Raw genomic sequence first — 10437 nt, 5'->3', positions numbered from 1 at the left:
AACTCTTCCTAACTATGTGCATAAATGCAATCAAAAGTAAAAGTTTACATGCGAGGTTTCAGGTATTGTTTATTAAAATCACCATGGCATTGTAATACACCCAAAAATTTTCAACACAATCATGCATGACTGTGCATTATTTTCACCTCCTCACATGTGAACCACCAAATATTTGCTCTCATATATGTTTGTATACACTCATCTATGCTTCAAATAATTTACTTTACACATTTTTAAATCTCTTTGATCTAAAATATTTTATTATAATCTAAATGCATTTTTTTCTTATTTCTATTGAACTAGTATTGATTCTTAGAATTCTATTTGGATTTATCCTTTTTTTTCAACTTAAATGATTTTTGTGAAAAAATGTAATCTTTCATTTATTTTTTGATTTATTACTAATTTTTTTCAACTTATTCCAATTTATTATTACTTTACTCAATTTATCAAGAGTTAGCATCAACTTTTTAGAACTATTATTAAATTCTTGTTTTTTTAAACTTTATTTTAATGTATCTTTTATTAACCAATTTTAATATCACTTAATTATGTTGATCTCAATAAACCAAATTTTTCTAATTTTTTATACCAAGAATATCCCTCAATTATCTCAAATTTGAGTAAGATTTTTAGCCAAATTAATTTTAAAAATTTTGTCTCTTTTTTTAAACATGTTGTATTGGTTTCTTTTATATGAAAAAGATAAAAGAGAGAAAAAAATCGGAAGGGTTGGTTAATTCTTAGAAGGGTTAACAAAGAGAACCCCCTAAAAAAGTTCTCTCTCTCTCTCTCTCTCTCTCTCTCTCTCTCTCTCTCTCTCTCTCTCTCTCCCATAGGTCCCTCCTCACAAAGTCAACTCATATTGAGGACAGAATGTTGTTGAGAGTGAGAGTGAGAATAAAAGAGAGAGAAAAATAGTGAAGTTAGTGAGATTACATAATTGCAAGATAATGGTTGTTCAATATCATCATCTTTCTTACAAGTATCATTATATTAGTGTCTTTCTTCAACTATCATGGCCCCACAAAAAGAAAAGAGGAAACCCAAAAGTATATTGTTCCATTATTTATATGCAAGAACTTTACTTAGAAGCCATGTGTCTCATAGAAGATCAACCACGAAATTCCTTAAAGGAAACAATGAAATACTTAGGTCACTGACTCACAATATCTAGGGCTAAATACTATGCAAGAAGATTAGGGAATCCCTCCACCTAATAATTAGAATCTTGGGATTAGTGGGTATATACAATATGGTTGGATCGAATAACCCAAGTAACTCTCTTATAAACCCGCTAAGCTTGAGTCATGGCCATGTTGAGCCTTTCAGCCCAATGAATCCTCTACATCTCATACTCTAAGTTATTGATATGGTGACATGCATGCAATGGTTGGGAGGCATCATGTATTATCCCATGTACTACACCCACTGGTAGGTGTTGAAGAAGTGGTCACAAGGTGGAGGGAAGATCCAATCCATTCTCCAAAAAAGGTACTCTTATAGGGGTGGTGTAGGTTGCACTATGGCCCTATGTGGTAGACCAAGGGGAACATAGCGCAAAATTTCTTGTACATAGGATCTCGAAATAAATAAGAGATTTTTTTTTCTTGATTATTTATAAGTTTTGTATATTTGAGTCCTTTTTATTCATAGATAATAGAACGATCCTTACAAAAGTTTATAAACTTTTAATAAGATACTTAATATTATGTGTCTCTTATTTTATTTCTAACACAAGAATCATTTTGTCAAGAAGTGGAGAGAGAGAAAGAGGAGACAAAAAACTATAGGAGAAAGAAGGAATAGTGCAGAAGAGAGAGAAATAGAGTGACAAGGAGAGAGAAATACTAGAATAGGAGAGAGAAAGAAGACATTGAAGCTATGAGCAAGGAAAGAGAAGAAGGATAGTAATGTATTAATGTGTCAAAAATGAGAAAAATTACATGTCCTCTCCTTTTATACCAATGTTAGTGTGACATGGCATATCATTAATATTATTCACACATTAAATCCTTATTATTCCCAGCTTCTTACAATCCATCCCTTCCCAAAGGTTTTTTCCCTAAAAAACAAACATAGAAAGATTGAAAAAGGATGGATAAAACAGAGTATTACTCTATTTTTTACAGCTTTACAAATAAGAAAATGAATGAAAGATGACTGACATATGGACTAGAATGAAAGAACAAAAGTAATCCTCAGCTATATACATGAGCAAGAATACTTTAAAGGTATATGGAGCTATAAAGTCTTCAATTGATAAGCCTAGAATGAAGTATATAGCTTGTAGGGTAAACAAACCCTGCTGAACCAAATTTACCATAACTTCTAGTAGAAGTGTCCAAATGAGGCATGCCACATGTGAAAACGTAGCTCTTGAAGCGTACTTTGATCCTATGTAAGTGGCTTAATTCTAAAAATTAGGCACAATAAAAATTGTTCTAAAATAGCATGTTGTCCTAACCCTGTCTGCACCTTAACTAGCTCCATAAGCAATAGGCTTCAGCCATCAATGTATCCCATAGGAAATGAAATTCATCTAATATAGAATGAGGCCCCCAAGAATTTTACTCAGGTGGTAAACCTCTCCATTTGATCAAATATTTGATGATGGAATGAGATCGAAGCTTCTTCTCATGCCGACCTATAACAGCCTCTGGGAAGTGCTGAATAAGACCTTCTTCATCAATAGGTGGCAGCTCATCAATTATATCAACTGGATAACCATTCAAAGGCTTGAGCTGACTAACAGGACCATAAAATCGATGAGACTTGGGCACCTTCAATAAGACCAATTCCCCTTCTTGGAATTCTAAAGGCCGCCTGTTCTGATTAGCATACATCTTCATTTGGTCTTGAGCTTTCCTAAGATTCATCTTACACTGCTGAAGAAGGGTTTGTAGTCTTTCCAACTCTTCTTTCCCATGAGGATTGATTCTCTCATTAAAGATGGCTGTGGGTAAGGGCACCTTATAGCCATACATAGCCTCAAAGGGTGAAACTCCAATGCTAGCATGAGTGGAGTTGTTATAGGAAAATTCAGCCAGGTGTAACCAAGAGTCCCATTAATTTTGGACATCATAGCAGAAATAGCAAAGATAAGTCTCTAACCATTTATTTACTCTTTCTTTCTATCCATCAGTTTGTGGATGATAGGCCGTCGTAGAAGGAGCCAATTTAGTGCCCATAGATGTGAATACCACCTGCCAAAAGTTACTCATGAACTTTGAGTCTCTATCATGAACAAACAGATGCAGTAATCCATATAGTCTAAAAATCTACTCCATGAACTCATTGGCCACTTGAGAAGCAGTAAACTCGGTGTTGGTTGGAATGAAATGGTATGCCTTGGTGAGTCTATCCACTACCACATACTATCCATCCCTTCTTGGTAGTTTTGGATGATTTTCCCTCAATTTCAACCTTCATTTGATGGATGAGTGGAATATACAACCATAGAAACAATTAGTTTAGGCTTCCACTAAATTTTCTCCCCAAGATTAAAAATTAGGAAAGGGGTGGGTTGCGAGGAGGGGGGCTGTTTGGGATACAAGCTTGAGAGAGAGAGAGAGAGAGAGAGAGAGAGAGAGTGTGTGTGTGTGTGTGTAGTTTTGAGTTACATTGATAGGAATTGATAATATGTGCTTGGCTAGTTTTTTATGTGATACTATTTATGTAGACATCTTCTCCAATGCAAGCTATGATGGTGCATGGTAGCCCAATAAGTCCCCCTACATAGAACAATGAAATAAATTATCAAAGGGATGTAATGCTATGATATATATCAATCAAATTTTTCTTCTTGTTTCTCTTTTGGATAGGAATTTCATTTTTTTGTGAATGTGAAAGAAAATATGCTATCAATTCCACACATGCATTTTAAAGTTTTCAAGTCTCCTACAAGATGCCATTCAACCAAGTATTGACCATACTCTTCAATCGAGAGCATCTCACCATGTTCCTGACAATCGATGATGCTTGGAATGCTTGTGTGCATAAAGAACAGTTGCAGCACCTCAAATGTTTCCTTAGGAACTTCAAATGTAGCGAGCCACCACACATGGCGCTCAGATTGAACACTAAAGTTCCCTGGGTTGTTCTTGTCGAATTGTAAAGCTCTATTCATCAGAGTTACACTGACTCTTTCAAGCTTTACTCCTTTGACAACCTCACTTTCATCTAATTTTATAACAAACTACAATTTACCATTACATTCCTAAATAGACATATTGTAGTACATTACCATTGCCGACTACACCTTGTTCAAATCTAAATGGTAATTGTTGAGTTCAATGAACTTCACTTGATATGCATTTCTGGTCCCAACCTTTAGTGTTTCCACACATTGAACATGCATGGGATCTCCTATCAATCCAAAACCTTTGTATTAAGTTGCCGTCGAGCCTCCATTAACTTCAAAGGTTGAGGAAGAGGCACGATTCTATTTCTCTTCAGCACATGACCAAACGTAGCCTTCACACCTTTGAATATCTTTGAGTAAGTCGTTATGCTAATGCCAGCCCTATCACAAATAGATTGTGCATCCACAGTTGAGAACTCATTTGACACATCTTTAATGTGAACTCAATCACCTTTTCCTTCACAGCCTTAAACTTAGGATTGCTCAAACCGTTTTCCAATGTACTTGCCTTCAGCAATCTACTAATACACGATCCAATCTCACCCTCACCTAGGTTCTCTTTCTGAGCTACCTTACATACTTTGATACGTCGCTTCCACTAGCCATTATTCACAATTAACTCATTGATTGGCTTCTTCCTTCGTTTGTGCTCCTGTGTTAGCTTGCTCTTGATCTTTCTCAAGTCGTCCAATTGTGCCTTTGCCTCCTCATATGAGATACCAATGTCATGGATAGTGTCCTGCATTGAAATAATTTGATTGTTTTGTTGAATTATAGTGTCATTCAATTGTACCACTTTTCTATGAGCTGTTGTACATGGAGTTCATGCGTAGCAATCACATCATGGAAAATTTTTATGGTTGCTTGGCAAGTTGTAAATAATTTGAACACCTAATCATTGAGCCGCCTAGTATAACCGAGTAACCCATTTTCACCCTCACACGCATACTTCAGCAAATTTGTGATTCCTGAGAAAGTTGGAGGTCTATTTTTTAAGGGGTCAATTAGGTAGATTCCCCCATCAACCCACAAATCCACATGTTTCAATCCCATTTGTCTGTAACTCTGCAAAACCTAAGGGTTGACACTGGTATGCTGGGTTCTTTTGAATAATGGGGCATACTCAATCTCTACCTCAATATGTAGCTCCTTCTTTCATGTATTCATTTTATTATTTATAGAAATGGGGAGCCTACTTAGTTGTCACAAGAGGTAGAGTGAAGATGCATAGAGAGGCACATGAAGGTGCCAAGGGAAAGGAGGGTGTAAGTAATTCACTTTGTTAATGAAGGTTGCATAAACACATAGAAGAGGTCACAATAGAGCCATGAGAGAGTATAGATATGGGGGGAAATAGCTCAGAGGGTAGAGATGTCCAAGACTTTTTGTATTTTAGACATTTCTATTTTGCCTCCAAAAACATCTCCAAAAAACACAAATTTTGACCAATTGATTTGTTTTATGACCAAAAGCTAGAATATAAAAAATCTCGAAAATATCTTAAAAGGAACTTTTGAAACTTTATTTCTCTTTTTCTCGATTAAAAAATCAATTACCTCGTATCTACTAATCATTTTGCATTGAAAATGAAGCACCACACTCCCGTAACTAACTCTTTTTTGCATATAAAATTTAGTTGAAAAAGACTTCTTGAATGAGGAGAGAGAAGGAATCTGAGTATATCTTTGTAGATAATATAAAAAATGCAAAACGAGATTGCAAAAGTGGAGAGAGAGGAGGATTATTTTACTATTCTTCTCTCCTCTTTTCCTTGTTTTAAGAAGGAGAGAGGGGGAGCTAAAAGGCCCATTTGTGAGTTCATCTTTTTCCTAATGCTTCCTACTATTTGCATGTCCTACAAAACTGGATTTTGGGTAGCCCACAACTCATGTATCCTGGCTGCCATAGTAAATACACATATCTTCTCTGCCCTTCAGGTATCTCATGATACCCTTTACAGCATCCCAATGCTTTTTGCTAGGTGTAGCCATATAGTGTGCGACCACAACACCAACTACAAATGCAATATCTAGATGAGTGGCTATCATGGCATACATCAAACTGCCCATAGTGGATGCATGAGGGATCTTGGCCATCTCGGCCCTCTACTCATCTGTATGTGGACAATCGGCCTGTGAAACCTTCACATAAGAAGGTAATGGACAACCAATAGGCTTTACGTCTTACATGCGGAAATGCTCAAGGACTTTATGAATGTACTCCCTCTGTGAGAGGTAAAGTAGTCCCTGATGCCTGTCGCGCTTAATGCGCATACTAAGAATGTGAGAGGAATGTCCCAAATCCTACATCTCAGAGATGTTCTTCCATTGAGATTTTAGATCATCTAGCCCATCATGAGCTTTCCCTGCTATGAGCATATCATCCATATAAAGTACCAAAATAAGTAAGGAGCCATCACGGGCTTTCTTTTTGTAAAGACACGAATCCATAGCACTCCTGCTGTAGCCCTGTGATTGCATTAAGGCATCAACTACATGTATATCTCATCATGCAAATCCCCATGCAAGAATGCAGTCTTGACATCCATCTAATACATGTCCAAGTCAAGCTGCTCGACTAAGGCCAAAACCAAGCATAGGGTGGTCATCTTGACCACAGGAGAAAAGACATCATCAAAGTCAACTCCGTGCTTCTATTTAAAACCCTTAGCGATAAGTCTTGCCTTATAAGCTGGCTTAGGGTTTCTAGGGGTACTTTTCAGCTTGTACACCCATTTGCATGGCAAAGTCTTCTTGCCATGAGGCAAGGAAACCAAATCCCAAGTCATATTCTTGTGCAAGGAGTCTATCTCAGGCTACATAGCCCTCTCCCAAGAGTGACTGTCACCCCTGCACATAGCCTCATCATAGGTGAGAGGCTCTCCTACATATGTAACCAAGACATAATGCATCGAGGGCTCAAATATGTTAGGGGGACGTCTATCTCTAGTAGACCATCTCACGGCAGGCTTTGTGGCGGTCCAACACCCTGGCCATGTGTACCAACTACTGTTGCAGGTTGTCCAACTGGATGTGCAAGAGCATGTGGCTCCTCCTGGAATATAACCCTGTGTATCTTTACCACCTTCTCAGGCTGCCTATATATCTTGTCTTCATGGAAGACTATATCATGGCTACGGATGACTTTCTGCACTTGCAGATTCCAAAGGCGATAACCCATCTCGCCTGCATCCCCATAGCCAAGGAAAATGCATTTGACACTCTTAGGATCCAACTTAGTATGCTTGTCTTTGGGTACATGGCAGACTACAACATGGAAATCCAAACCTGTAGAAGGTGATCTATTTATAATATGCACAGCTGTACTAAATACCTCAGTCCAAAAGCTCTGTGGTAAGCCTGCATGGCTAAGCATACTGCGTACACGCTCCTCGATGGTTCTATTCATCCACTCAACCAAACCATTCTGGCGTGGAGTATAGGGGGCAGTCAACTGACGCTTAATACCTCTCTCATCACATAGTTGCTCAAAAGCACGTGACACATATTTTCCCCCATTATCAGTCCTAAGGCATTTGAGCCTATGCCCATCCTGGTTCTCAACCAATGCAAGACATCTTTGAAACACAGTCAAGACTTCGGACTTAAGTTGAATGGGATAAGTCCAGACTTTACGCAAAAAATCGTCAATGAACATCACAAAATACTTTGCATCACCCATAGAGTGACAGGGCATGGGCCCACAGACATCTGAATAATGTACCAATGCCAGGGGCTCACTCATGCGTGTCCTACCAGACTTCTTATGTGTATTCCTAGTCTGTCTTTCATTAAGACAATGCTCACATGAATCAAAACATGCGTAGTCAAGGGGCAGTAAGTACCACAAACCAGAAAGCACTTTCATTTCCTTCAAGGACATATGGCCCAAACGTTATCGTGCCGCTACGCACATACCGTGTAAAAAAATCTAGAGTGTGGCTTCCTTTTAGATTTAGAGAGTCAGTGCCATTTTAGACATTAGTGTTAGTGTCCATGGTTCAAAAATATTAGATTTTAGTCAATTTTTAATATTCTAGATATTATCTCTTTTTTTAAAAATCTACAAAACTATAGACAACTTCTAGATTAGGATGACATGTAAAAGAAAGCATGTAGCTTTCAGCTAATTTGAGAGGATTTTATGTAAAAAAAGAGATTAGCGAAATCACCCGATGCATGATTGTTGTTTTCAGGTAGTGAACAGCACTCCGAAAGTGGCAGATGCAGAAGGAGTGATCTGGTAGGACTTTGGACAGGTGTCATGGTATTTAACTCCCTTTTCAGACCCATTGAAAGGATCAAATTGGCGATCTAAGAAGCATAGAGAAAGGTATTATTTTGTACACGTTTTTGTTTATTAGAGTTATATTTTGTCATAATGCTAAAAGAAACTAATAGGCTTCATCTCTGTTAATATTCTTCTATATTTTCTAATTATTTTTTGAAGTATTCTTCTACATCTTTAATCTCTTCGAACCCCTTCTCTTCCATCTACTCCTCTCCTTGAATCTACCTTCACCCTACTGTCACTAAGCTTCAAGAACTTGGCTTGAACCTTCAACCCTTCTCTTATCTCTACCATCTTTGGAGTTTAAGATCTTGAACCCCCATACATTCTTCTCTTGCTAAACCCCTATGGTAACCTTCAACTCTACGAGCTACGACATTGGTGAACCCGACGTGAAGGTTGGTATAAGAGAACTCCAAGATGGGGGATTCTTCAGGAGATATTCTATAACAATTGGTGTGCATACTGCAAGAGACTCAACAACAAAAAATCCAAATGTTACAACAACAACAACAAAGGCAAGAAGAAGAGAAGATTGATTCCACAACTATCAAGGCCCTAGAAGAAGTTGGGCGTGAATTAAAACAATTTAATGGTAAAAATGTCTCTGTTTTCATTCATTTGTATGTTGAGAAAATGCTCTTCTTTGGTGTACTGCAACATGCGTGGAGCCGTTATTTTTTCCAGACTAGCCAAGCATGGTCTTCAAGAAAGAATCCATGGTCTTTTCCAACAAGATGAGGTTTGGGCTACATTCAAAAAAGCCCTACGTGAAGAATTCTTCTTAGAAGACTCTAGCCTTATGACGAAGAAAAGTTTCATTGAATGGGTTGAAAAACCCAACAAAAGTGTAGCTGCAACATCTCTATACCATGATTTTGAAAGTAAATTTGGAAAACTTGAGTTGAAGACCAACAAAGTATGGAATGTCAGAAGATTAAATTATTCTTTAAGGCTGCAGATTCCATTCTGCAAGAAAAGCTTGTTCATCGCCTAGAAGATGCTACCTCCGAATCAAGAGTTAAGACTGCATGGACAGATGTTAATGATGTAGTTAACATGATTGCTCGAAGAGAGCGGATGTGACTAAGATTGGGCTCTACTTCAACTTCAACAACTCCATTGATGGAGCTTGTCCACCTTCAAAATCCCCTATTCCTTTAACTAATCAACCAACTCTTTCTTCTTCTGTTCCTTCTAAAAATGATGTCATGGATGAACTTATTAAAAGCATGTGTGACCTTCATTTGAATCTTATAGAAATTATTTCCAAAGTAGAGAAGCTAGATGTCAAAGTTGAAGAACGAGGACGATCATCAACTCAAAGACCCATGAGAGAAGGCTTTAAGAGGCATTACATTTGGTGCGATAGACAACAACATGACAAGAGGGAGTGTTCTGCCTTCCATGAGACTGAAGCACAGAAGCTCGTCTTTTGAAAAGACGGAAAAATCCATGCAGCTGAAATTGATCTTCCACTGGAGCCAAATTTTGGTAATGGTGGAATGAAGAAAAGATTAGAAGATTTAGCTGTAAAGAATGCCTATGTATCAATTGATGCAGCTACCTATGGGCTGAAAATTGAGCCAACTAAATCAAGTTTGAAAGCATGTAAAGCTAATGTGCAATCTAAAGTATGGATGCAAGCACTAGATCAAATGAAATGTGGTAAAGCAGCCAAAGAAGATTTGGATGATGCCAATCAGTGCATTTGAGGAATAACTGGTTGGAAAGAACCGATGGATTCTTTTTTCACCTTCGCACATTTGGTTGACGTCAATCATAAAGAAGTCTTGATTGAAGAAAAGAGAAGAAGAGAAGATGAACCAGGGCCTTCCTCTTCTGGCCCTCCAAAACGGGTAATTAAGAGAATGCCTAAACAATCAAAGCTTACTAAAAATATAACCCCAGATCAAGAGATGAAAGATGCACCACAAACAAAGAAGACCGAAGCAAAGAAGAAAGGCAAGTAGCTAGGCTACAAATTACAGTCTGACATACAA

Source organism: Lygodium microphyllum, chromosome 18 (assembly GCF_053477565.2).
Source record: "Lygodium microphyllum isolate KBCC chromosome 18, Lygodium_microphyllum_v1.1.10, whole genome shotgun sequence".
Lineage (NCBI taxonomy): Eukaryota > Viridiplantae > Streptophyta > Polypodiopsida > Schizaeales > Lygodiaceae > Lygodium > Lygodium microphyllum.
Note: the sequence above shows the minus strand (reverse complement) of the source record.